Source organism: Bubalus kerabau, chromosome 4, assembly GCF_029407905.1.
Source record: "Bubalus kerabau isolate K-KA32 ecotype Philippines breed swamp buffalo chromosome 4, PCC_UOA_SB_1v2, whole genome shotgun sequence".
Taxonomy (NCBI): domain Eukaryota; kingdom Metazoa; phylum Chordata; class Mammalia; order Artiodactyla; family Bovidae; genus Bubalus; species Bubalus kerabau.
The window spans coordinates 141,589,379-141,613,127 of NC_073627.1; the positions used below are offsets into that span (position 1 = coordinate 141,589,379).

At 40.8% G+C, this 23,749-nt stretch overlaps 1 long non-coding RNA gene across 1 annotated transcript in view; it reads right to left on the minus strand.

Moving 5' to 3' along the window:
- Nucleotides 1-7,043: 7,043 nt before the first annotated feature.
- The window catches only part of LOC129651661 (uncharacterized), a 103,894-nt gene continuing 87,188 nt past the window's right edge, over nucleotides 7,044-23,749 (minus strand). Inside the window, exons 2-4 of the long non-coding RNA XR_008714262.1 lie at nucleotides 19,898-20,062; nucleotides 11,084-11,446; nucleotides 7,044-7,344 (exon numbers count right to left, since the gene is read on the minus strand). This is a non-coding gene — a long non-coding RNA (uncharacterized LOC129651661). The remainder of the gene's footprint in view (nucleotides 7,345-11,083; nucleotides 11,447-19,897; nucleotides 20,063-23,749) is intronic.

Sequence of the window (23,749 nt, forward strand, 5' to 3'; positions counted from 1 at the left end):
TTTAATCAATATCTTTACCTTTCTGAAGAACATGAAGATTTTAGAAAACTTTAGTTTCAATTCTCCATGCCATCCCTATCCTATTATTCTACAGAATACTGTAAAATATTTCATTCATGTTTAGTTTTATGTCTCCACATAATTCGCTGTCATCACTATGCTAATTATCATTATTATTGTCCTATTGTTGTTGTTGTTTAGTTACTAAGTTGTGTCCTACTCTTTGTGATCCTATGTAGCCCGCCAGGCTCCTCTGTCCATGGGATTTCCCAGGCAAGAATACTAGGGTGGTTGCTGTTTCCTTCTCCAGGGAATCTTCCCAACCCAGGGATCAAATCTGTGTCTCCTGCATTGTGGGCAGATTCTTTACTGCTGAGCGACAAGGGAATCAAAGCTTTGTTTTTTCAATTTACTCATGTGCTTACTCTTTCTTTGTTCAAAATTCCTGACTTCTTTCCTTCTAGATTCGATCTCTTTCAAAAAGCACATTTTAGACTTTTTTTCAGTGATGGTAAACACCCGCCACTTACTTGTCTAAAAATATCTTTTATTTTACCCATATTCTTTAGAGATATTTCAGCTGCATATATAATTCAAACTGGACTGTTATTTTCTATTGATGGTATAAAACTATTACTTCACTATTGTTGTAGTTTTGTTGCTGATAAACCTGCTATACATTTCCAGTGGAAGTGTAAATTATACAAATAATATAGAGAACAACTTTGCGATATATTTTAAAACCACAAACTCATAGACTTTTTACCAATATACCATTTCTAGGAATTCATCCTGCACATATACTCCCTAGAATGATCTTTGAGCATCACTACAGTGCTCAAAACTTTCCAATAACTTCTTTGCACACTCAAAGTCAAAGTCAAACCTATCCCACTATGCCCCACAAGATCTATCTCCCCACCCCAGCTGAACCTATACTATAGCACAGAGACTGGGGTCATGCATGCAACACAAGGGGCACCGGGGATTAATGGCAACCACGAGAATCCAGGAAGAGGTGAGAAAGGATTCCTCCCCTAAAACCTTCTGAGAGAGCATGCCCCTGCCCATACCATTTTTGGACTTCCAGAACCGTGAGAGAATAGATTTCTAAGTCAGCCAGTTTGGTATTTTGTTGCGACAGTCCTAGGAAAGTAATGTTCTATGCTTAGTCACTCAGTCATGTCCAACTTTTTGTGACCCCATGAATTGCAGCCCACCAGGCTTCTCTGTCAATGGGATTCTCCAGGCAAGAATACCGGAAGGGATTGCCATGCTCTCCTCCAGGGAATCTTCCCAACCCAGGGATCAGACCCAGGTCTCCCGCATTGCAGACAGATTCTTTACCATGTGAGCCACCAGGGAATCCCGAGGTAATATAGGGAATTAAGTCCCCTATATTATAATATAGGGGACTATATATATAATTAAAATATTATATAATAATGTAATTCTTCCAGATTATACCCTCTAGCCCACCTTTTAAAAAAAAACTGATGTCTAATTGACTTGCAATATTATATTAGCTTTCGGTGTATAATATAGTGATTAAATATTTTTATATGTTATAATCACCACAGGGAGTCTAGTTACCACTGGTCACCACATAAAGTTATTCAATATTATTGTAATAATTCTATATTATGATAACATATTGACTATATGTTATTACAATAATATTGTAATAACTTTCAATATATATATTTAGATTCTATATATTCCCAACGCTACACAAACATCCCTAGATTTATATCTCTTGTTCATCTCATTCTTGAATTTTTGCCTCACCCTGCTGCCTTTTTTTGCTGTTATGTACCGAAATTTATTTTAACAAACTCTTATAGAATCCTAGTCAGTACCAGGCCTTGTACTAAACTTTCATTTTTACAGCAGTGTTAAGTTCACAGTAAAGTTAGTGAGAAAGTAGAGTTTTCATATAGTCCACACCTGCACAGCCTCCCTAACTATCAACATTCACACTAAATGGTACATTTGTTAAAATCAAGGAAGCTGCACTGACATATCTTTATTAGCTAGGGTTTTCTTCCTGACCCAGGGATTGAACCCAGGTCTCCCACACTTCAGGCAGATTCTTTACTATCTGAGCCATGAAGGAAGCCCTTATGGTTTACATTTTAGCTTAATTCTTGATGCACATTCTATGCATTTTGACAAATGTGGAATGATGCATATCCACCATTATTGTCTCATTTGGACTACTTCCACTGCCTTAAATATCCTCTGTAATCCACTTATTCATCTCTCCCCCAGTCCCTAGCAACCAAGGACCTTTTTCTTGTCTCCACAGTTTTGCCTTTTCCAGAATATCATATATTTGGAATCATACAGCATACAATCTTTTCACACTGGCTTCTTTCACCGAGTTATGTGCATTTAATGAATATTCTTCCATGTCTTTTTCATGGCTCATTTCTCTTTGGCTTAGAATAACCTTCCATTGCCTGGATGGACCACAGCTTCTTTCCATGTTGCCTTTTTAAAGACACCCTATACCTTTTCATCACAGCTAATGTCTTTTCCTATGATTCTACCCCAGCTCATTAGGTTCTCTACCTTATAATTGGACCAGATAGTGTAATGATTAGGAGCCCAGTTTGTCAACTTGAACCCTCTGTTCATACCTGGGCTCCACTGTCGGTTTCTTTGGGAAGTCATTTAACTTCTCTAGGTTTTACTACCCCAATCTCTAAAGCAGATACTTTATTACTTTCCTCATAAGAATGAAGCAATTAAATGGAATTTGTTGCTACAGTTATTCAGCTGCTAAATCGTATCCGACTCCTTGCAACCCCATGGACTGCAGCACACCGGGCTCCCCTGTCCTTCACCATCTCCCAGAGTTTGCTCAAATTCATGTCTATTTCAGTGATGCCATCCAACCATCTAATCCTCTGCCGTCCCCTTCTCCTATTGCCATTAGTCTTACCCAGCATCAGGGACTTTTCCAACAAGTCAACAAAGTTGACTCTTTGCACCAGGTGGTCAAAGGACTGGTGCTTCAGCTTCAGCATCAGTCCTTCCAATGAATATTTAGGATTGATTTCCTTTGGGATTGGCAGGTTTGATTAAATGGAATACTACATGTAAAATGCTTAGCATAACACATAATGGCCTGTTTTAGGAAACCAAAAATTGTTTGGGTGATTTTCTTCTGAATCTCAAATGATGTGATTTGAGAAGTGTGCTCCTCTAAGGTTTCTGGAAGTTGTTCTGTGTGTCTGCCATGTTACTCCACATACACGGAGAAATTATGAAGACATATATTGTCACCTAGCAACATTGCAATAGTAGAGAACAGCACCAAGGAACTTGCTTTGTTATTCAAAGTGTTAAATTCTATGTGGGTTAAGATGAAAATTCCATGTCTGAGCAATGCCAATAATCAAAATTAATTCACAGAGAGGTAATGAGCCTAAATACATGCAACAATTTGCTAGACTTACACAGCACTTGACAAATCAATTATAACCCATTTCCACATTGTGTAGTCATGGTCCAGGTGTTCACATCAAATCAATAATGAGGAGATGTCATTTAGCCCCATCAAAGCCTCCCATCAGGGCCTTGATAGCACCAACTTCAAGGAAACTAGAAACCTACAATCTTTGCAGCTGAAATGTCTCCTCAAAACACATCTGAGTGAGTGCAGTTAATGACAGCCATCACAAACAAATAGCTTTAAAATGTCTGTGAATGGCATGCCACTTCCTGACTGTGGATCAACCCAATTAAAACATCAGCTGTAAAACATTTGCTATGCACCTTGACAGGAAATGCGGAACTGAATAATAATTGTGTAATTTGTTGGATATGGTTATAAAAAACAACTCTTTGGGGTTTCTAGATTCTGAAGAGCTAGTGAATAAAACTGTATAGCCTTTGGGAGTTCAGCAAACATATTACAGAGGTCTGGCAAGTTTTAAATATCAAAAAGCTCTTTCTGACTCTTTGGCCAACTTGATCCTTTCTCCAAAAGCTTTGTTACTTAAACTGCATGTGACGAAATAGAAAGAATACATCTAGATGTTTGAAAGGCAATTATCCCTTCATGCAAAAAAAAAATATTCATCTATGAATTTTGAGAAATTAATTGAGAGATGTATTAATGTTCAAAAAGTTGTGAGTGCAGAATCAAGTTGAAAACAATAAATTAATAAATAGTAACCTAATTGCGGCACTAGTGGTAAAGAACCCGCCTGCCAATGCAGGAGACATAAGAGACTTGGGTTCTATCCCTGGGTAGGGAAGATCCCCTGGAGTAGGAAATGGCAACCCATTCCAATATTCTTGCCTGGAGAATCCCATGGACAGAGGAGCCTGGTGGGCTACAGTCCGTGGGGTCACAAAGAGCTGGACATGGCTAAAGTGACTTATCACACCCAAACTAATAGGATATAGAGAGTGGAACAGAGAGGTATATAAATAGTGTCTTTAAACTGAAAATGAATTTGTTAATTAGCAAGGAAATTGCTGTCCGGCAGATGTTGTCTTATTTAAAGAACAGACCATACGAGCACTGTTGGAGAAAAGTGTCAGTTTGTTTAGGGAACTGAGTCTTTGAATGTGCAGAGGTTAGTCTGTTGAACTTCAGTTATCAAAGAAAGAAATAATGGTTTCCAAAGCAATGAGACCCAAGCCATTTTAGAAGTAAATGTTGAAACCAAAGGATAATTGCAGTATTTATTTGAAATTAATTTATTTTCACACCAAACCATACATTGAGAAAAGATGGTGATCATCCTCATGGTATAATTTTAAGCAGTACAGAAAAGACCTTTATTTCAAAAATCTGAAACATAGGGTATGGCCTGATGTATTCCCTCCATCTTTACTGAGTTTTCTGCCAACTAGAGATTCACAAAGGTTCCTACATGGTCTTATTTCAAACATCATAACTAGTTGAGAGTGTAGATCAATCGCCTGCTAGTCTTGCATGCTTACAGGGAACTAGTTCATTTATAGTAATATTAATACCTCCTAGTACCTAACTAAGATGAGGTAACCAGAGGGACAGGGGGTTTCATGTGGGTAAAATGGGACAGAGGAGATAATTTGGAACTTGAAAAACATTTAAACAAGGCTAGTCTAGGCACAGTTTCATAATGGGAATGTTAGTCCAGTCAATTAGAAAACAAAGATGACAAGACACATTGTAGGAATGGATGGAGAAAAACCTAAGAGAATTAAGAAGATGGATATGGCACTGAGATGGTTGGATGGGTTTCAAAAATAAATGGCAACTATTTGCAGCAACATGGATGCACCTAGAGATTGTCATACTGAGTGAAGTCAGACAGAGAAAGAGAAATGTCGTATGATACTGCCTATATGTGGAATCTAGAAAGGAATGACACAAATGAACTTATGTATAAAACAAACAAACTAAAAAACTCACAGACTTAGAGAATGAACTTGTGGCTACCAGCGGGGAAGGGTGGGGAGGAGGGATAGTTAGGGAGTTTGGGATCAACATGTATACATTGCTATATTTTAAATGGATAACCAACAAGGACTTTCCTGGTGGCTCCACTGGTAAAGAATCTGCCAGCAGTGCGGGAGACCTGGGTTCAATCCCTGGGCTGGGAAGAGCCCTGGAGGAGGGCATGGCAACCCACTCCAGTATTCTTGCCTGGAGAATCCCCATGGACAGAGGAGCCTGGTGGGCTACAGTCCATGGGGGTCACAAATAGTCGGACACGACTGAGCGACTAAGCACACAGCACAACCAACAAGGACCTACTGTACTGCACATATATATAAAGTAAAAAAAAGGAAACTACTAACAACTGAGATTTTATTGTTTTACTATTTATGTATGTATGTATTTCTGGCCAAGTTGGGTCTTAGTTACAGCACTCAGGTTTCTCTCTAGCTGTGGCTCTGGGGCTTAGCTGCCTCTCATCATGTGGGATCTTGTTTCCCTGATCAGGGATCAAACCCACATCCATTGCATTGAAAGGCAGATTCTTAACCACTGGACCACCAGGGACATTCCCTAGAGTATGATAATTTTAAAACCAGACGGGAAAGGATGATACAAATCTCTTAGGCAATGTCTTCACCTCATTTTACTCTTACTATTACAGCATAATGTTGTTTCTTTAGGTGTTTGATATGAAATGTCACAGAGAATGCCTGTTGCTGCTGCTGCTAAGTCGCTTTAGTCGTGTCCAACTCTGTGCGACCCCATAGACAGCAGCCCACCAGGCCCCGCCGTCCCTGGGATTCTCCAGGCAAGAACACTGGAGTGGGTTGCCATTTCCTTCTCCAGTGCATAAAAGTGAAAAGTGAAAGTGAAGGCGCTCAGTCGTGTCTGACTCTTAGCTACCCCATGGACTGCAGCCTACCAGGCTCCCCCGTCCATGGGATTTTCCAGGCAAGAGTACTGGAGTGGGGTGCCATTGCCTTCTCCTGACAGAGAATGCCTAGTAGAGTCAAAAGGAGGTACAGGTATCTTGTTATCTGGGGATCCCTGACTAATACCACATGGTCCATAAAAGTGAACAAGGTCCCTCCTCTAACTCCCACTAGCATTTTACATGACCCAGTCCTCCAATTATCATTCTTGGACTCTCTGCCAAGTCTCTGTGGTCGTTTCAAAAAACAACATCCAAATTTTAAAGCCTGTATCTATAGAACCTGCAGGGGTGGAAACTCTGCTAAGTTCTCAAGCTTTCCTGCTCGCTCACTGGGGACATGTTTAGTTTTCTTTGCTCTCCAGCTTGCCAAGTATCCACGGCACCTAACCACAAATGAAAAAGGCAATTCACTCTAATCAGATGCTCAAGCCAACCAAGTTTCCCAGGCAGCCTTGGAGCCATCAAAATGGCCTTGAAGTTCAGGGTCATGCCTTTTGGAAAATAGCATGTAGAACTCAAAACCCTCACATTCTGTCAGTGTACATCATGCTCAAAGCCTTTGGAAAGGATCACAGAAAAGCCAGGCAACAAAAGAACTGTTCTTCCTTTTAATCCCAATCATTTATTCCTTCAAACAACACCAACCACTATTCACCTAACAAGGAGAGTTCCTATTTACTTGAGAAAGTTCCGCATCTATTTTGAAATTGCTTACAACTTGTATTTCTTCTCTTTCCCTCTCGACAGTGATGTCTTTATTGCAGCACATGGGCTCCTGGTTGCAGTGTGCAGGCTTCTCTGGGGATCGAATCAGCATCTCCTGCATTGGCAGATGGATTTTTAACCACTGGATCACCAGGGAAGTCCTGACAGCTTGTATTCCTTCTCTTATTTCCTTCTTCATTCCTACTCTTTCAGCATCACTTCCACAAACATTTATTTGGAGGCCATCAAGTGCTAGATCCTGGAAAATGAGTGGTGGTGCAAAGATAAATAGAATATTTTATGCGTTGAGGGGATTCACCACTTATAATGGAAAGAACAGAATGCAAAGATAAAATTAAAATACATGATAAATGCTGGGGCAATAAAGGTGTTCAAGGTGGAAACAGATGTTAGCTGCCCTGAGAGAGTCAGAGACACTGCACAAAACTGGTGGTATTTATTTTGTTTTGTTGTTTGTTTTTTGCTAAGCAGTTACCAAGTAATTTTTATTTTTTAATCTTTATTGGAGTATAGTTGCTGTACAAAGTTTTGTATTTTTCAAATTATGAAAGTATGATAACATATTTACAGAAGATTTGGAAAACAGAGAACAAAGTTGTTATACAATATTTTGCTAGTTTCTATTGTACAGAAAAGTGAATCTGTATTATGTATCCATATATATCCTCTTTTTTGGGTTTCTTTCCCTTTTAGGTCACCAGAGAACACTGAGTAGAGTTCCCTGTGCTATATACTAGGTTCTCAGTAGTTATCTATTTTGTACATAGTATCAATGGTACGTACATGTCAATCCCAATCTTCCCTAATCTTCCCACCCCATCCCTCTCCCCCTCTCTCAGCATCTATACATTTGTTCTCTACACCTGTGTCTCTGTTTCTGCTTTGTAAATAAGATTACCTGTGGGACTTCCCAGGTGGCACTAGTGATAAAGAATCCACCTGCCAATGTAGGAGACCAAGAAACAGGAGTTCGATCTCTAGGTCAGAAAGATCCTCTGGAGTAGGAAGTGGTAAACCACTCCAGTATTCTTGCCTGGAGAATCCCATGAACAGAGGAGCCTAGTGGGCTAAAGTCCTTGGGGCTGCAAAGAGTTGGACATGACTGAGCAACTGAGCATGCAAATAAGATCATCTATACCAAACTGGTGATGTTTGGAGGAAAGTGGTTCTCTTGGAAGTGCTGATTTTATCTGCTCCCTCTCGCCTCTCTCCCACATTCATTGTGGATACCTTAGAGTGGAAGTGTCAGCTCTTGCCTGCTTCTTAGAGAAGCCACCTCATCCTTGTTCCTGGAGTACAGCTGCTCCCATCTCCATTCCTGTCACAGGTGCCTGAGCCACTGGCCAAATAAACAGGAGACGACAAGACAGAGAGGAGGAAGGAGCTCGGTGGTGGATCATGAGTCCTTCTCCTGGGTGAGAACAGCCTTGAAGTTAACAACTGATTGTGTAAGTGGCTAGAATGCACTGGTGCACAGAGAGGAGCAGACCTGCAAAGCCAGGAGGTGCCCGAATGAGAGTTCAGAGAAGAACCTCCCCTCCCACACCAGGGCCCTCTGTCCTTCCAACAACTGAGTTCTGGATGCTGGTTTTGCTTCACGTGGGCTTCTGGGAATGGGTTTCTGTTCTTTGCAACTGAACATTTTTTATTTACTTTCAAATCCTTGAACCCCTGACTTCTACCCTGTACATTGAAGCATTGTATGTGTGCACTCAGTTGTGTCCAACTCTTTGTGACCCTATGGACTGTAGCCCACCAGGCTCCTTTGTCCATGGGATTCTCCAGGCAAGAATACTGGAGAGGGTTGCCATTCTTTCCTCCAGGTGGTCTTCCCCATCCAGGGATCAAACCTGTATCTCTTGCATCTCCTGCATTGGCAGGCAGATTCTTTACCACTGTGCCACCTGGGTGACACATTGAACTTTTATGTATACTATAAGCCTCCATACTTTAAACAAAAAACAACAACAACATCATTTGACAGTGATGATGTGAGAGAAACAGGATGAACAAAAAGGGACACATCCGAAAGCACCATCAGGATAAAGTTGGGGGAAGTAGACTGGAGAAGGAAGATGATACTGAATGAGGAAAAGATCCAGTCAGAAAATCATCATGCTTTTGAGCATTTAAATGGTCTTATGATGTGTGCAGTACCAGCAGAAAAAGCCAGGCTTTTCTCTGGCTCCTAGAGCTATGGGTAGTTTTATTTTCCTTCTTCATTTCTGTTGTCCAAATATTCTACAATGTGCATGCATTTTGTACTAAAAATCCATTATTTTAAGAAAATAATCTTTCAACCCTTTAAAAGAATAATGCCTCAGAGAATGTCATGTCAACTAAAATATTTTGATGATCTAACTAAGAGAACACAAAATAATTTTGCCCCCAAAAGGTCATTCCTGATTGGAAGCAGACAGCACAGTAAGGCGTAAGTTTGGGAATGAGAGCTGGGGCCTGAGGGGGAGGGAAATGGCCCCACATGGAGTAGAGGGTGCTGGAAGCTAGGACACCCCTCTCGCTGTGCCTTCATCTGGGCTCTGAGAAGACTGTGGCTGTCTTCACTGGAGCTCACATGGCCCTTGCTTCCCTTTCTAAAGACACACCAACCTGTATCATAACCCTCTAGTCCAAAACCCTGGCCTCCTGCAGCCAGCAAGTCCAGGTCACAGCTATTTCTCTGCCCCACTTTTCTTTGCAGATGACACCACCCTTATGGCAGAAAGTGAAGAGGAACTAAAAAGCCTCTTGATGAAAGTGAAAGAGGAGAGTGAAAAAGTTGGCTTAAAGCTCGACATTCAGAAAACAGAGATCATGGCCTCTGGTCCCATCACTTCATGGGAAATAGATGGGGAAACAGTGGAAATAGTGCCAGACTTTATTTTGGGGGGGGCTCCAAAATCACTGCAGATGGTGACTGCAGCCATGAAATTAAAAGATGCTTACTCCTTGGAAGAAAAGTTATGACCAACATAGATAGCATATTCAAAAGCAGAGACATTACTTTGCCAACAAAGGTCCATCTAATCAAGGCTATGGTTTTTCCTGTGGTCATGTATGGATGTGAGAGTTGGACTGTGAAGAAGGCTGAGTGCCGAAGAATTGATGCTTCTGAAGTGTGGTGTTGGAGAAGACTCTTGAGAGTCCCTTGGACTGCAAGGAGATCCAACCAGTCCATTCTGAAGGAGATCAGCCCTGGGATTTCTTTGGAAGGAATGATGCTAAAGCTGAAACTCCAGTACTTTGGCCACCTCGTGCAAAGAGTTGACTCATTGGAAAAGACTGATGCTGGGAGGGATTGGGGGCAGGAGGAGAAGGGGACGACAGAGGATGAGATGGTTGGATAGCATCACTGACTTGATGGACGTGAGTCTGAGTGAACTCTGGGAGTTGGTGATGGACAGGGAGGCCTGGCATGCTGTGATTCATGGGGTCTCAAAGAGTCGGACATGACTGAGTGACTGAACTGAACTAAACTCTCCTTTGGGGTATCTGTAGCGAGACACAGAAATACTTCAGAAAATGACTCAAGTCTAGGGTGTCACTTTTCAGCCTTTTCGCTAGGGTCAAGTGTAGTATGCTTTCCATGTGGCTCAGTGGTAAAGAATGCGCCTGCCTATGTAGATGGCTCAAGAGATGCAGGTTCGATCCCTGGGTGGGGAAGATCCCCCAGAAGAGGAAATGGCAACCCACTCCAGTATTCTTGTCTGGAGAATCCCATGGACAGAAGAACCTGGCAGGCTACAGTCCAGTCCAGTCCATGGGGTCACAAAGAGTCAGACATAACTTAGAGACTAAACAACAGCCCACCTATATTGTCTAATCATTGAGATGGTGCCTCTGAGCTTTAATGTCAGTGTATTCAGTTCTCTAGAAAAACAGAACCAATAGGAGGAATATAGATATAGATAGATATAGGTATAGATAGATATGTAAAAATTGTATATGTTATAAATTGTTATAAGGAATTCGCTTACATGTTATGGAGGCTGAGAATCCCCATGATCTGCCATCTGCAAGCTGGATGGATACATGAAGCCTGGGTGGTTGTGTAGTTGTGGTCTGTCTGAAGGTCTAGGAACCAGGAGAGCCTGTGATGTAAGTTCAGATCCAAGGGCAGAGGAGATGGACGTTCCAGCTCAGTCAGGCAGATAGTGGCTCCCTCCTCTCTCCACCTTTTTGTTTTATTCAGATCCTCAACAGATTGGATGGTGCCCACCCACCTTAGGGAGGGCCATCTGCTCTTCTCAGTCTGTCCTTCCTAATGCTCATCTCAGGACTTTCCTGGCAGTCCAGTGGTGAAGACTCCGCCTTCCAATGCAAGGGCTGTGGGTTCAAACCTAGTTGGGAAACAAAATTCCCAGGTGCTTCAGGGCCAAAATACCAAAACATGAAACAGAAGCAATATTGTAACAAATTCAATAAAGGCTTTAAAAACAGTCCAAATCAAAGAAAATCTTAATTAAAAATAATTCTCATCTCCTCCAAAGACATCCTCATAGACACACCCATAATTAATGTTTAACCAATTATCTGGGCATCCCATAGACCAGTGAAGATGACGCATAAACCTAAGCATCACCAATAACTTTAATTACTACTGGGAATTAACAGCAAACAGTGAACAGTTCCCAAGTGTAGATCTGGGACTCAGATCACATATATCTTCCCAGGAGAGAAAGATCAGAAAGACCAGAGATAATGATGATGAACACAAATACTAACAAACAGCAACAATAGTTAGCCTGTATTAAGTGCCAATGTAGGCAGCACAGGAGATATGGGTTCGATCCCTGGGTAGAGATATCCCCTAGAGGAGGAAATGGCAACCCACTCCAGTATTCTTGCCTGGAAAATCCCATGGACAGAGGAGCCTGGTGGGCTACAGTCCATGGGGTCACAAAGAGTCAGACACAAAACATGTACCGACCAGAGACTAGCCTCTGAGCTTTACATGTTTTCTTGCTTTCCATTCATATGTTTTAGATCCAGGCTTATGACCTATTTTATACATGAAGACATTGATGCTGAGGGTATTTAGTAAGTGACAGAGGATGGATTCAAACCCACAGCACCAAGCTTCTTTCCTTCTGAAGAAAGTGACCGTCAAAGCTTTCAGGTGGAAAAGTAAGAAAGAAATTGGACATCTCAACAAAAAAACCCAATATTTGCTACATTTCAACTGAACTGACCTAAACAAGGAGACAAGTGATAGTTGATGTCCCCTTTGGAACTGAGAAGCTCTTGTCAGGGTTCTTGATCTTGGAGAACAAGTGACCTCAGGACTGTAAGCTCAGGGATGTGGGATCACCGAGGCAGGGCATCCTCTCCCCCACTGTCCTTCCCCTGATGGGAAGAAGCTGGCAGTACACTGTGTTAGCCAAATATTTTCAAATGACAACATTTTAGGACCAACAAGCTGTCTGGGAAGTCCACAGCCAACCTTGAAGACAATGTGTTTTTGCGAGGAAATTTGCTCCATATGGTTCTAGCTCCTAGCAGGTGGCTCATCCATTGACACTCCAAAAGCAAAGGGGCAGCCAAGCCTTGAACTGATGTCTAAGGAATTGTTTTACATTTGCTGTCTCGTTCAGTCAGGAGCCCAGGCTCACCACGGAGAAACCAACCACTTAGAGACTCCAGTTCATTCAGAACAAATTCAAGGGAAAACATTTTGTCTCTCTTGGACATTTCTTACATGGTTTTATTTATTCCAGTGGGAAAAGGAGAGCTTCAGTTTTCCTTTTTCTCTTTACATTTGAAAGATCTCCCACTTACTGAGTGCCAACTACGTGCCAAGCATGTTTTAAAAAATAACTTGAGGGATTTCTCTGCAGTCCAGTGATTAAGACTCTGTGCTTCCACTGCAGGGGGCTTGGGTTTGATCCTTGGTCAGGAACTATGAACCTTATGCCACATGGTATGGCCAAAAATTTTTTTCAATTAAATTAAATTAAAAATAATTTGATTTTGTGATATTAGAAGATGACACATAGCTTTTTTTCATATATATATATATATATATCTCAACATGCAGAAAAGAGAAGAGAAATCCTACCACCCAGAGATAACCATTGGATATATCTTTCACAATGTACTCTCTGTACCACTGTGCTGTTCAGCCATGTCCAACCCTTTGCCACCCCATGGACTGTAGCCCACCAGGTCACTCTATCCATGAGATTTCCTATGCAAGAATAGTGGAGCGGGTGGCTGTGTCCTCCTCCAGGGGGTCTTTCCAACCCAGGGATCAAACCTACACCTCGTTATGTCTCCTGCATTGGCAGGTGGGTTCTTTACCACTCGTGCCACCTGGGAAGCCCACTGTACCACTAGCTTCTTTTAAAGAGATTCTAGTTACAGCTCCATGTTTTCCAAATGTCAACTTTACCTTTGGGACAGACTTAATGCCTTCAGAAAGATCTACCAAATCAGAACTCAGATAAGATCAGCACAAGTGTATTCGGAGCAGAAAAACAACTGGGCCACTTCCACATGCAGCAACTCTTTGATATACTTTACCTTTTATGATCAACAACAACTGTATGGTTAGGAAGATTTTCAACATCACACTTTAAGTCACTAAAATCTTCAGAGCTTTTTCATCTTCCCGAACTGAAACTTTGTTCCCACGAAATAGAACCTCCTCACTTCCTACGCCATTATAACCACCTTTCTCCCTTCTGTTTCTGTAAATATTGCTACTCTGGGTACCTCATAGACTCATACAGTATTTGTCTTTTTGTAACTGACATCTCACTTAGTTTAACATTTTCTTTCAGATATATGACCAGAAGTGGAATTGCTGGATCATATGGTAGTACCACTGAAATTTTTTTTTCTAAAAAGATGACATTCTATTTTACATATATATATATATGACATGGAAGAACTATAACCTCTTGTGTATTTATTTACAACATAACTTCTTTGCCACAAGAGCTTGCCTATCAACAACATAGTGAATTAATTTACCAGGGAGAGGCCATCTTTGTATACTTCACTTGGAACTGTTTCTTGACCAAGCTTCCAATAGTCACTCCATCAGTGGTAACACTTGTATAGTTTCCCCATAAAACATTATATTTGTTAAAAAGTTACTTAATCCTGAAATTATATCATCCTTCAAATATTCCTAATGAAAGAAATATTTCATGACTTTCATTACTGAAACAGAATATAGAACATTCTATGATTAATGACAATATAACTTCCTAAAATATGTGATTTGTTTTCATGCTCATTTCTTCAAATTGGTAATATTCCTTCACATGGTTTACACCAGTGTCTTCAGTGAAATAGGTGTATTTTATTTTCTCATTTATTTTTCAATTAGTATTTTAGCTATTTTAATATTTCAGAAAAAACATCATATGATTTTTGCTTTTATTAATATCAAAAAACCTCAGAAGAGGATGCTAAATATCTAGAAGCATGCTTAGTGTAGTTCTGTGATGTCTCAGATTGAATATTATATGACTTTAAACATCACTGAAAAATTTGCAAAGGCTTGTCTTCATATCTGTGATTAACAAAAATTTTTTATCCATAAATGTCTTGATAATGATGATAGTTTCATATTTATTAGCTAATACTAAAGGCATAATTTAACTTATGCCTTTATAATTTAACTTTATGCTTATTTAACTTATATGCAGAGTACATCATGAGAAACGCTGGACTGGAAGAAACACAAGCTGGAATCAAGATTGGCTGGAGAAATATCAATAACCTCAGATATGCAGATGACACCACCCTTATGGCAGAAAATGAAGAGGAACTCAAAAGCCTCTTGATGAAAGTGAAAGAGGAGAGTGAAAAAGTTGGCTTAAAGCTCAACATTCAGAAAATGAAAATCATGGCCTCTGGTCCCATCACTTCATGGGAAATAGATGGGGAAACACTGGAAACAGTGTCCGACTTTATTTTTTTGGACTCCAAAATCATTGCAGATGGTGACTGCAGCCATGAAATTAAAAGACGCTTACTCCTTGGAAGGAAAGTTATGGCCAACCTAGATAGCATATTGAAAAGCAGAGACATTACTTTGCCAACAAAGGTCTGTCTAGTCAAGGCTATGGTTTTTCCTGTGGTCATGTATGGATGTGAGAGTTGGACTGTGAAGAAAGCTGAGTGCCGAAGAATTGAAGCTTTTGAACTGTGGTGTTGGAGAAGACTCTTGAGAGTCCCTTGGACTGCAAGGAGATCCAACCAGTCCATTCTGAAGGAGATCAGCCCTGGGATTTCTTTGGAAGGAATGATGCTAAAGCTGAAACTCCAGTACTTTGGCCACCTCATGCGAAGAGTTGACTCATTGGAAAAGACTCTGATGCTGGGAGGGATTGGGAGCAGGAGGAGAAGGGGACGACAGGGGATGAGATGGCTGGATGGCATCACTGACCTGATGAACATGAGTCTGAGTGAACTCCAGGAGTTGGTGATGGACAGGGAGGCCTGGTGTGCTGCGATTCATGGGGTCTCAAAGAGTCAGACACAACTGAGCAACTGAACTGAACGGAAAGGCATAATGGGCTTCCTTGGTGGCTCAGACAGTAAAGAAAATGCCTGCAGTGTGGGAGACCTGGGTTCAATCCCTGGGTTGGGAAGGGCATGGCAACCTACACCAGTATTCTTGCCTGAATAGAACAAAATTCATCACTAGAAATGATATAGGTGATAATGAACAAAGTTTATCATTCATAGTATTTTAAATAGTCTTCCTGAGGGTCACAGTTTTTAGTCATGTGACTTTAAGAAAAATAAAGCCAAACCAGGAATAAGAGCAGAGTCAGTTCCGCCATTTTGTTACTCACCTGTGCTAACATTCCTACTACTCCATATAATTCACATTTTCTTTGCAGGAATATTTTAAACCCATCATCTTGGGAAGATTGGCTTACATAAAACCTGATGTCATCAACAATATATCCACTTAATTCTGTTCAGTTCAGTCATTCAGTCGTGTCCAAGTTTTTGCAATCCCATGAATCGCAGCACACCAGGCCTCCCTGTCCATCACCAACTCCCGGAGTTCACTCAGACTCATGTTCATCAGGTCAGTGATGCCATCCAGCCATCTCATCCTCTGTCGTCCCCTTCTCCTCCTGCCCCCAATCCCTCTCAACATCATAGTCTTTTCCAATGAGTCAACTCTTCGCATGAAGTGGCCAAAGTACTGGAGTTTCAGCTTTAGCATCATTCCTTCCAAAGAAATCCCAGGGCTGATCTCCTTCAGAATGGACTGGTTGGATCTCCTTGCAGTCCAAGGGACTCTCAAGAGTCTTCTCCAACACCACAGTTCAAAAGCATCAATTCTTCGGCACTCAGCCTTCTTCACAGTCAAACTCTCACATCCATACCACTGGAAAAACCATAGCCTTGACTAGACAGACCTTTGTTGGCAAAGTAATGTCTCTGCTTTTCAATATGCTATCTAGGTTGGCCATAACTTTCCTTCTAAGGAGTAATCAGCTTTTAATTTCATGGCTGCAGTCACTATCCGCAGTGATTTTGGAGTCCAAAAAAATAAAGTCTGATACTGTTTCCCCATCTATTTCCCATGAAGTGATGGGACCAGAGGCCATGATTTTCATTTTCTGAATGTTGAGCTTTAAGCCAACTTTTTCACTCTCCTCTTTCACTTTCATCAAGAGGCTTTTGAGTTCCTCTTCATTTTCTGCCATAAGGGTGGTGTCATCTGCATATCTGAGGTTATTGATATTTCTCCAGCCAATCTTGATTCCAGCTTGTGTTTCTTCCAGTCCAGCGTTTCTCATGATGTACTCTGCTTATAAGTTAAATAAGCAGGGTGACAATATACAGCCTTGACATACTCCTTTTCCTATTTGGAACCAGTCTGTTGTTCCATGTCCAGTACTAACTGTTGTTTCCTGACCTGCATATAGGTTTCTCAAGAGGCAGGTCAGGTGGTCTGGTATTCCCATCTCTTTCAGAATTTTCCACAGTTTATTGTGACTTAATTAGGCATGTGTAAACCACAATGTTGTCAGATGCTGGAAATGAATGACCTAGTTAATATACCTCCATGAATCCCCTGTGCTATAAAACTCCTGCTTTTGTCTTATTTATGGAGGTGACAAGAACCATCTGACATATACCACAAATTAGGGCAATGCATGTCATTATACAGTAAATATCAATAAATCTTTATTTTCAAATATCTTAATAGATTTTATCTTTATGATAGTTTTAGATAGTTTCGATTTAAAGAAAAGTTTAGAAGATAAAATAGAGAATTCTCAGAATTCTCATATGCCACACGTGGTTTCCTTTATTCTTAACATCATACACTTGTATGGCTGCTACTGCTGCTGCTGCTAAGTTGCTTCAGTCGTGAATGACTCTGTGCGATCCCATAGATGGCAGCCCACCAGGCTCCCCCGTCCCTGGGATTCTCCAGGCAAAAACAATGGAGTGGGTCACCATTTCCTTCTCCAATGCATGAAAGTGAAAAGTGAAAGTGAAGTCGCTCAGTCGTGTCTAACTCTTTGCGACCCCATGGACTGGCAGCCCACCAGGCTCCTCCGTCCATGGGATTTTCCAGGCAAGAGTACTGGAGTGGGGTGCCATCGCCTTCTCTGCACTTGTATGGTACATTTGTTACAATTAATGGACCAACATTAATGGATTGTTATTGAATAGCTTAATTTCTTTTTAAATTTTTAAACAAAATAGAAATAAAGTTCCAGCATTTTCTGCCTGTGTCCTGATGGATTTTCTTACTTACTGCTGATGCAACACTGTTGTTGTTGCTCAGTAGCTAAGTCTTGTCTGACTCTTTGCCACCCCGTGGACTGCAGTACATCAGGCTCCTCTGTCTTTTACTATCTCCCAGAGTTTGCTCAGATTCATGTCCATACAGTCAGTGACACTGTCTAACCATTTCATCCTATGCCACCCTCTTCTCCTTTTGCCTTCAACCTTTCCCAGCACTAGGGTCTTTTCCAATGAGTCAGCTCTTTGCATCAAGTTGATGTAATACACAGAAAGTCCAACTCCCAGAATGCACTGCTCCTTCTCACTCCTCACCTGTGGTGGATGCATCATTCCCAGTCTCTTGACTCACTTACTATTTCCTCACATCTTCCCCTATTCCTCTCCAATGGTTTCTGGGATTTTCCATCTTTACCTGAATGTAGAAAGATGGTAGATTGGGGACAGGCAGAGATGAGAAACAAAACTCTTGGTAACTCCTAGAGAAGCACACATGGGGTAAAGAACACTTTCTCTATATTTTAGTTGGTCTGAGCATGGGTCTGTGAGCCAGGGCCACAGACCATCTTCATCTCTGTGTTTCAGAGGTCATCTAATTTGTGAGCCAATCCTGGGTGCCCTGTGAGTTAAAGCATGGTGGGTTATTCTCAGTCCTGCTCCATATGCTTTATAATTAGTGTCACTTCTTCTGAGATTATGGAGTTGAGTTGCCAGTCTCAGTTGGTGGCTGGCTTTTCTATGACTTTGTGGGCTGTCAATGAGGAGTTGCAAAACACCACATGAAGGCTGTTAGCCATGCACTGTTTAGAACCCGAAGTCTCTTTGGCTTACTATGGAAATTCTCCAAGTAGCTTTATTGGGAATTGTGAAACTTAATGAGATAGAGGGTCTGGATGTCTGACAACAGGAGTCTGCCAAATTAAATGTGTTATAAGAAATAAAGCAGACTCTGAGTAGACAAAAAGGCACTATACAACATGCACAAATTTACTCATTGGAGGAAAGTTACATTTGTCCAGCTTGCTCCAGCAAGAGAAAATACACTGCAGAAGAACTGTGGGACACTTCAGTAAGAGGGAGCAAGTGGGAGCTTCTTGCAGACTTGAATCTATTCTGGCTGATCTTCAGGGGGGTTGAAGGTAGTGAGGGAGCCAGTTCTGGAATGGATTTATTTACAAGTGGGAACAATTTGGTGATGGGGTGTCTTAATGGTTGTTATCTTGCAGGAAAGAGGATTAGAGACAGTAATTACTAATGAAGAAGTAGCAGGAACACACATTTCATAGCGCTTTAGGAAGCTCTGAGTCAAAGCAAGAATAAGTATTTTTGAGCACATTTTCAGCTCAAATAGCAAGGAAGATTTTTACTTTAGGAAACAGACAGCTTCCCTGGTGGTCCAGTGGTAAAGAATCCACCTGCCAATGAGGGAGACATGGGTTTGATCCCTGGTCCAGGAAGATCCCACAAGCTGAGGAGCAACTAAGCCTGTGTGCCACAGCTATTGAGCCTGTGCTCCTAAGCCTGGTAGTCGCAAATACTGAGCCCATGTGCCACAACTACTGAAGCCCAAGTGCCCTGCGGCCTGTGCTCCAAAACAAGAGAAGCCACTGCAATGAGAAGCCCGCATGCTGCAGCAAGACAGAAGCCCCCACTTGCTGCAACTAGAGAAAAGCCCATGCAGCAACAAAGACCCAGCATAGGCAAATGAACAAACAAACAAATAAATAAAAATAATGATAAAAAAGAAACAGAGAAATCGTCACTGTACACGTATGAAGAGGGGGATGTTCAGTCATTGCATGGTTGCATGACTTCGTCTTGGCTTGTTTCAACCATAGACCTTGGGTGGCTTTGTCTGAGCATTGCTTATCTTCTGTGAGTGAGTTTATGTTGCACTGGGACCATCACAGCCTAGCCACCAGCTGCCAGCACCATTTTTCACTTTCTCACATATTATCTCTTTACTCCATTCAACAAGCCAATGATGTAGATACTATTTATATCATTGCATATTACAGATGTGGAAACTGAAGTAAAAGAGGGGTTAAGCAACTTACCTAACACCATTCCACTTGCTGTTAACCACTTCTCTTCCAGGGTCTGGGATGCAAGGAGAACTTCCCTGTTACTTCTCCAGGTGTATCAGACAGAGACGACTTTTGTACAAGTGCAGCTACTTATATGTTCTCAACAAGGTTCACTAGTTGAGTCCTCAGAGTTTTCTGAAGTAGGAAGAGCAGGAAAACTAGGTCAGAACAGGAAAATGTGTATATATATATATATATATCATATGGGACTTCATTGACTGTCAGTCATCACTATGCTGCCTATAAGCTCTGAGTAAAGTTGCACCTTAGACTGAAGCTTACATTTGGAATCCTAAATGATCTGGTAATAGGTACCAAGCAAAGGAATTGTATTTTAATGAGAAAGATTCTTCTCCTGTTTGAGAGCACAGATATGGTATCAGTTCTGTTCAGTCACTCAGTCATGTCCGAATCTTTGCAACCCCATGGACTCCAGCACGCCAGGCCTCCCTGTCCATCCCCAACCCCAGGAGTCCACTCAAACTCATGTCCATCAAGTCAGTGATGCCATCCAACCATCTCATCCTCTGTCATCTCCTTCTCCTCCTGCCTTTGATCTTTCCCAGCATCAGGGTCTTTTCAAATGAGTCAGCTCTTCGCATCAGGTGGCCAAAGTATTGGAGTTTCAGCTTCAACATCAGTCCTTCCAATGACTATTTAGGACTGATTTCCTGATCCAACCAGTCAGGATGGACTGGTTGGATCTCTTTGCAGTCCAAGGGACTCTCAAGAGTCTTCTCCAATACCACAGTTCAAAAGCATCAATTCTTCAGCGCTCAGCTTTCTTTATATTTCAATTCTTACATCCATACATGACTACTGGAAAAACCATAGCCTTGACTAGATGGACTTTTGTTGGCAAAGTTTCTGCTTTTTAATATGCTGTCTAGGTATACAGATAAGGTATACTCAAGCTATTAAGTCATTTTCTGGGTTATGAGGGAAAACCGTTTGGTGACCTAAGGACATTTGAGAGGAACAAGGTAAGAGACTCTAAGGAAGAAAGCTAAACACATGAGATCAGTCATCTTTTTTAAAAAAATTAATGTTTAATGGAGTATAGTTGCTTTACAATCTTGTGTTAGTTTCTACTGTACAACAACATGAGTCAGACAGACATATACATGGCTTTCCAGGTGGTGCAGTGGTAAAGAACTCACTTGACAACGCAGACAGAGATGTAGGAAACATGGATTCCATCCCTGGGTCAAAAAGATCTGTTTTCTTTTGTTTTGGCCACGAGGCATGCAGGATCTTAGTTCCTCAACCAGGTGTTTGAATCCCTACCCCCTGCATTGGAAGGCAAACTTTTAACCACTGGACCACTAAGGAAGTCTCAAAAATGCTTATTATAAAAATGCATATCTCATATAAGTGTTCTATATCTTGATTAAGGTGGTAGGTACATGACTGCTTGTGCATGCAAAGTCAGTTCAGTCGTATCTGACTCTGTGTGACCACATGCACTGTAGCCCACCAGGCTCCTCTGTCCGTGGGATTCTCCAGGCAAGAATACTGGAGTTAGTTGCCATTTTCTTCTCCAGGTGATCTTCCCAACCCAGGGATTAAACTCACTTCTCCTGTGTCTCCTGCATTAGCAGTTGGATTCTTTACCATTGAGCCACCATGGAGGCCCCAACAATAGCATTACAATCTCCATTATTTATCATTGTTCTGGAAATTCTACACTTTACAGTGAGGAGATGAATATATAAGAGGAAAAACTCTTTGATAGAAGGTGACAGACTTTATTTTCTTGGGTTCCAAAACCACTGCAGATGGTGACTGCAGCCATGAAATTAAAAGACACTTCTTCCTTGGAAGAAAAGCTATGACCAACATAGACAGCATATTAAAAAGCAGAGACATTATTTTGCCAACAAAAGTCCATCTAGTCAAAGCTACAGTTTTTCCAGTAGTCATGGATGTGAGAACTGGACCATAAAGAAGGCTGAGCACCAAAGAACTGATGCTTTTAAACTGTGATGTTGGAGAAGACTCTTGAGAGTCCTTTGGACTACAAGGAGATCAAGCCAGTCAATCCAAAAGGAAATCAATTCTGAATATTCATTAGGAGGACTGATGCTGAAGTTGAAGCTCCAATACTTTGGCCACCTGATGCGAAGAATTGACTCCTTAGAAAAAACCCTAATGCTGGGAAAGATTGAAGGCAGAAGGAGAAGGGGATGACAGAGGATGAGATGGTTGAATGGCATCACCGACTTGATGGATTTGAGTTTGAGCAAGCTCCAGGAGTTCGTGATGGACAGGGAAGCCTGGTGTGCTACAGTTCATGGGGTTACAAAGAGTTGCACATGACTGAATGAATGAACTGAACTATCATTAGCTGAAAATGACAATACTGTTAAATCAGAACTTCAGAAAAATCTTCTTGAAATCTAGAAAAGGAAAACAAAATTTGAATAGCTTGCATTTACAAACTACACTCACAAAAACTTTTTCCAATATAATGTCCATCTGTTGGAAAATACAAAGAAGTCATTTACAACAGCGGTAATAAATATGAAATAACTAAGAGCAGATTAAACAAGGAATATGCTTCAGGTAAAGAAAATAAAAGAGAGGAGACAGAAAGAGAGAAGGATCATCTCCCTGCATTGGAGGATTCAGCACTTAAAATATAAGAATACTTTCTAAATTAGTTTATACACTTGATATAATTCTAATTAAGTTCTCAATGGGATTTTAAAGTTAATTTAGAAATAGAGATGGGAAAGAATAATGTAGAAAACATCAGGGAGAAAAAAAGAACAATGAAAGAGAACTTGCACTAGGAGATGTGGGAACATGTTTTAAATCAATGATAATTAAAGCAAAATGAGTTTCTGGCATCAGAATAAACAAATAAATCAAAGAAATAGCAAAGAAAACCAGAAAACAGCAAGAAAACAAGAAAAACAGAAAGAAAACCTGGAAATAGAAGTCCATGATAAAGATGAATTTCAGATTAGTAGCATAAAGATGAGCTGCTAAACAAATAGACCTTTATTATGAGTTACCTCTTTTGAAAATACAGATCTTTATTTTACAACTCACTGCAATGAATTCCAAGGAACTGAAGAGTCAATTATGAAAAGTTAAATAAACATGAACAATTATTTAAAACATTTAGGTAAATATTTTCAGAATTTTGAAGTGAGAAAGCCAATAAGAAAACTGTAAGGATGAAAACTAAATCAGGGCACCCTGGAGATGTCATAACATGGTATTTATTCTGTTCTTCAAGCCCATTCAATTTTTAAATTTTTCCTTACTTAGCATGTATTGTTTGTACCTTTTTTAAAGTATATTTTAAATGTCAAGAAAAAAAGTGCTTGATTTGGGACTCACTGATGACAAGGGCTTCCCTGGTGGCTCAGACTGTAAAGAATCTGCCTGCAATGCAGGAGACCCTCATTTTGAAAAGTGCTGAGCCTGTATCAATGCGTACAGACAGTGCAGCAATCCCCACATGGCAGGTGCTTCTTCATATGAGCGTAATTTATAACAATCTCCAAACAGAATACTTCATATCATGCCCTTGAAGTCTTTCCGGACACTTTCCACAGCATTACTACGACTTTATCTTTTTATTTTTTTATTGAAGTATGGCTGATTTACAATGCTAATTTCCACTGTACAGCAAAGTGACTCAGTGATATACATATAGACATTCTTTTTTATATTCTTTTCCATTATGGTTTACTTGTGACTTTGAATCAAGAAAGACCAAGCCAATTCTGTTTCCATTGTCATCCTTTTGGACAAGTCCTTTGTGTTGCGAAGACAGCCTGGAGAAGGGAATGGCTACCCACTCCAGTA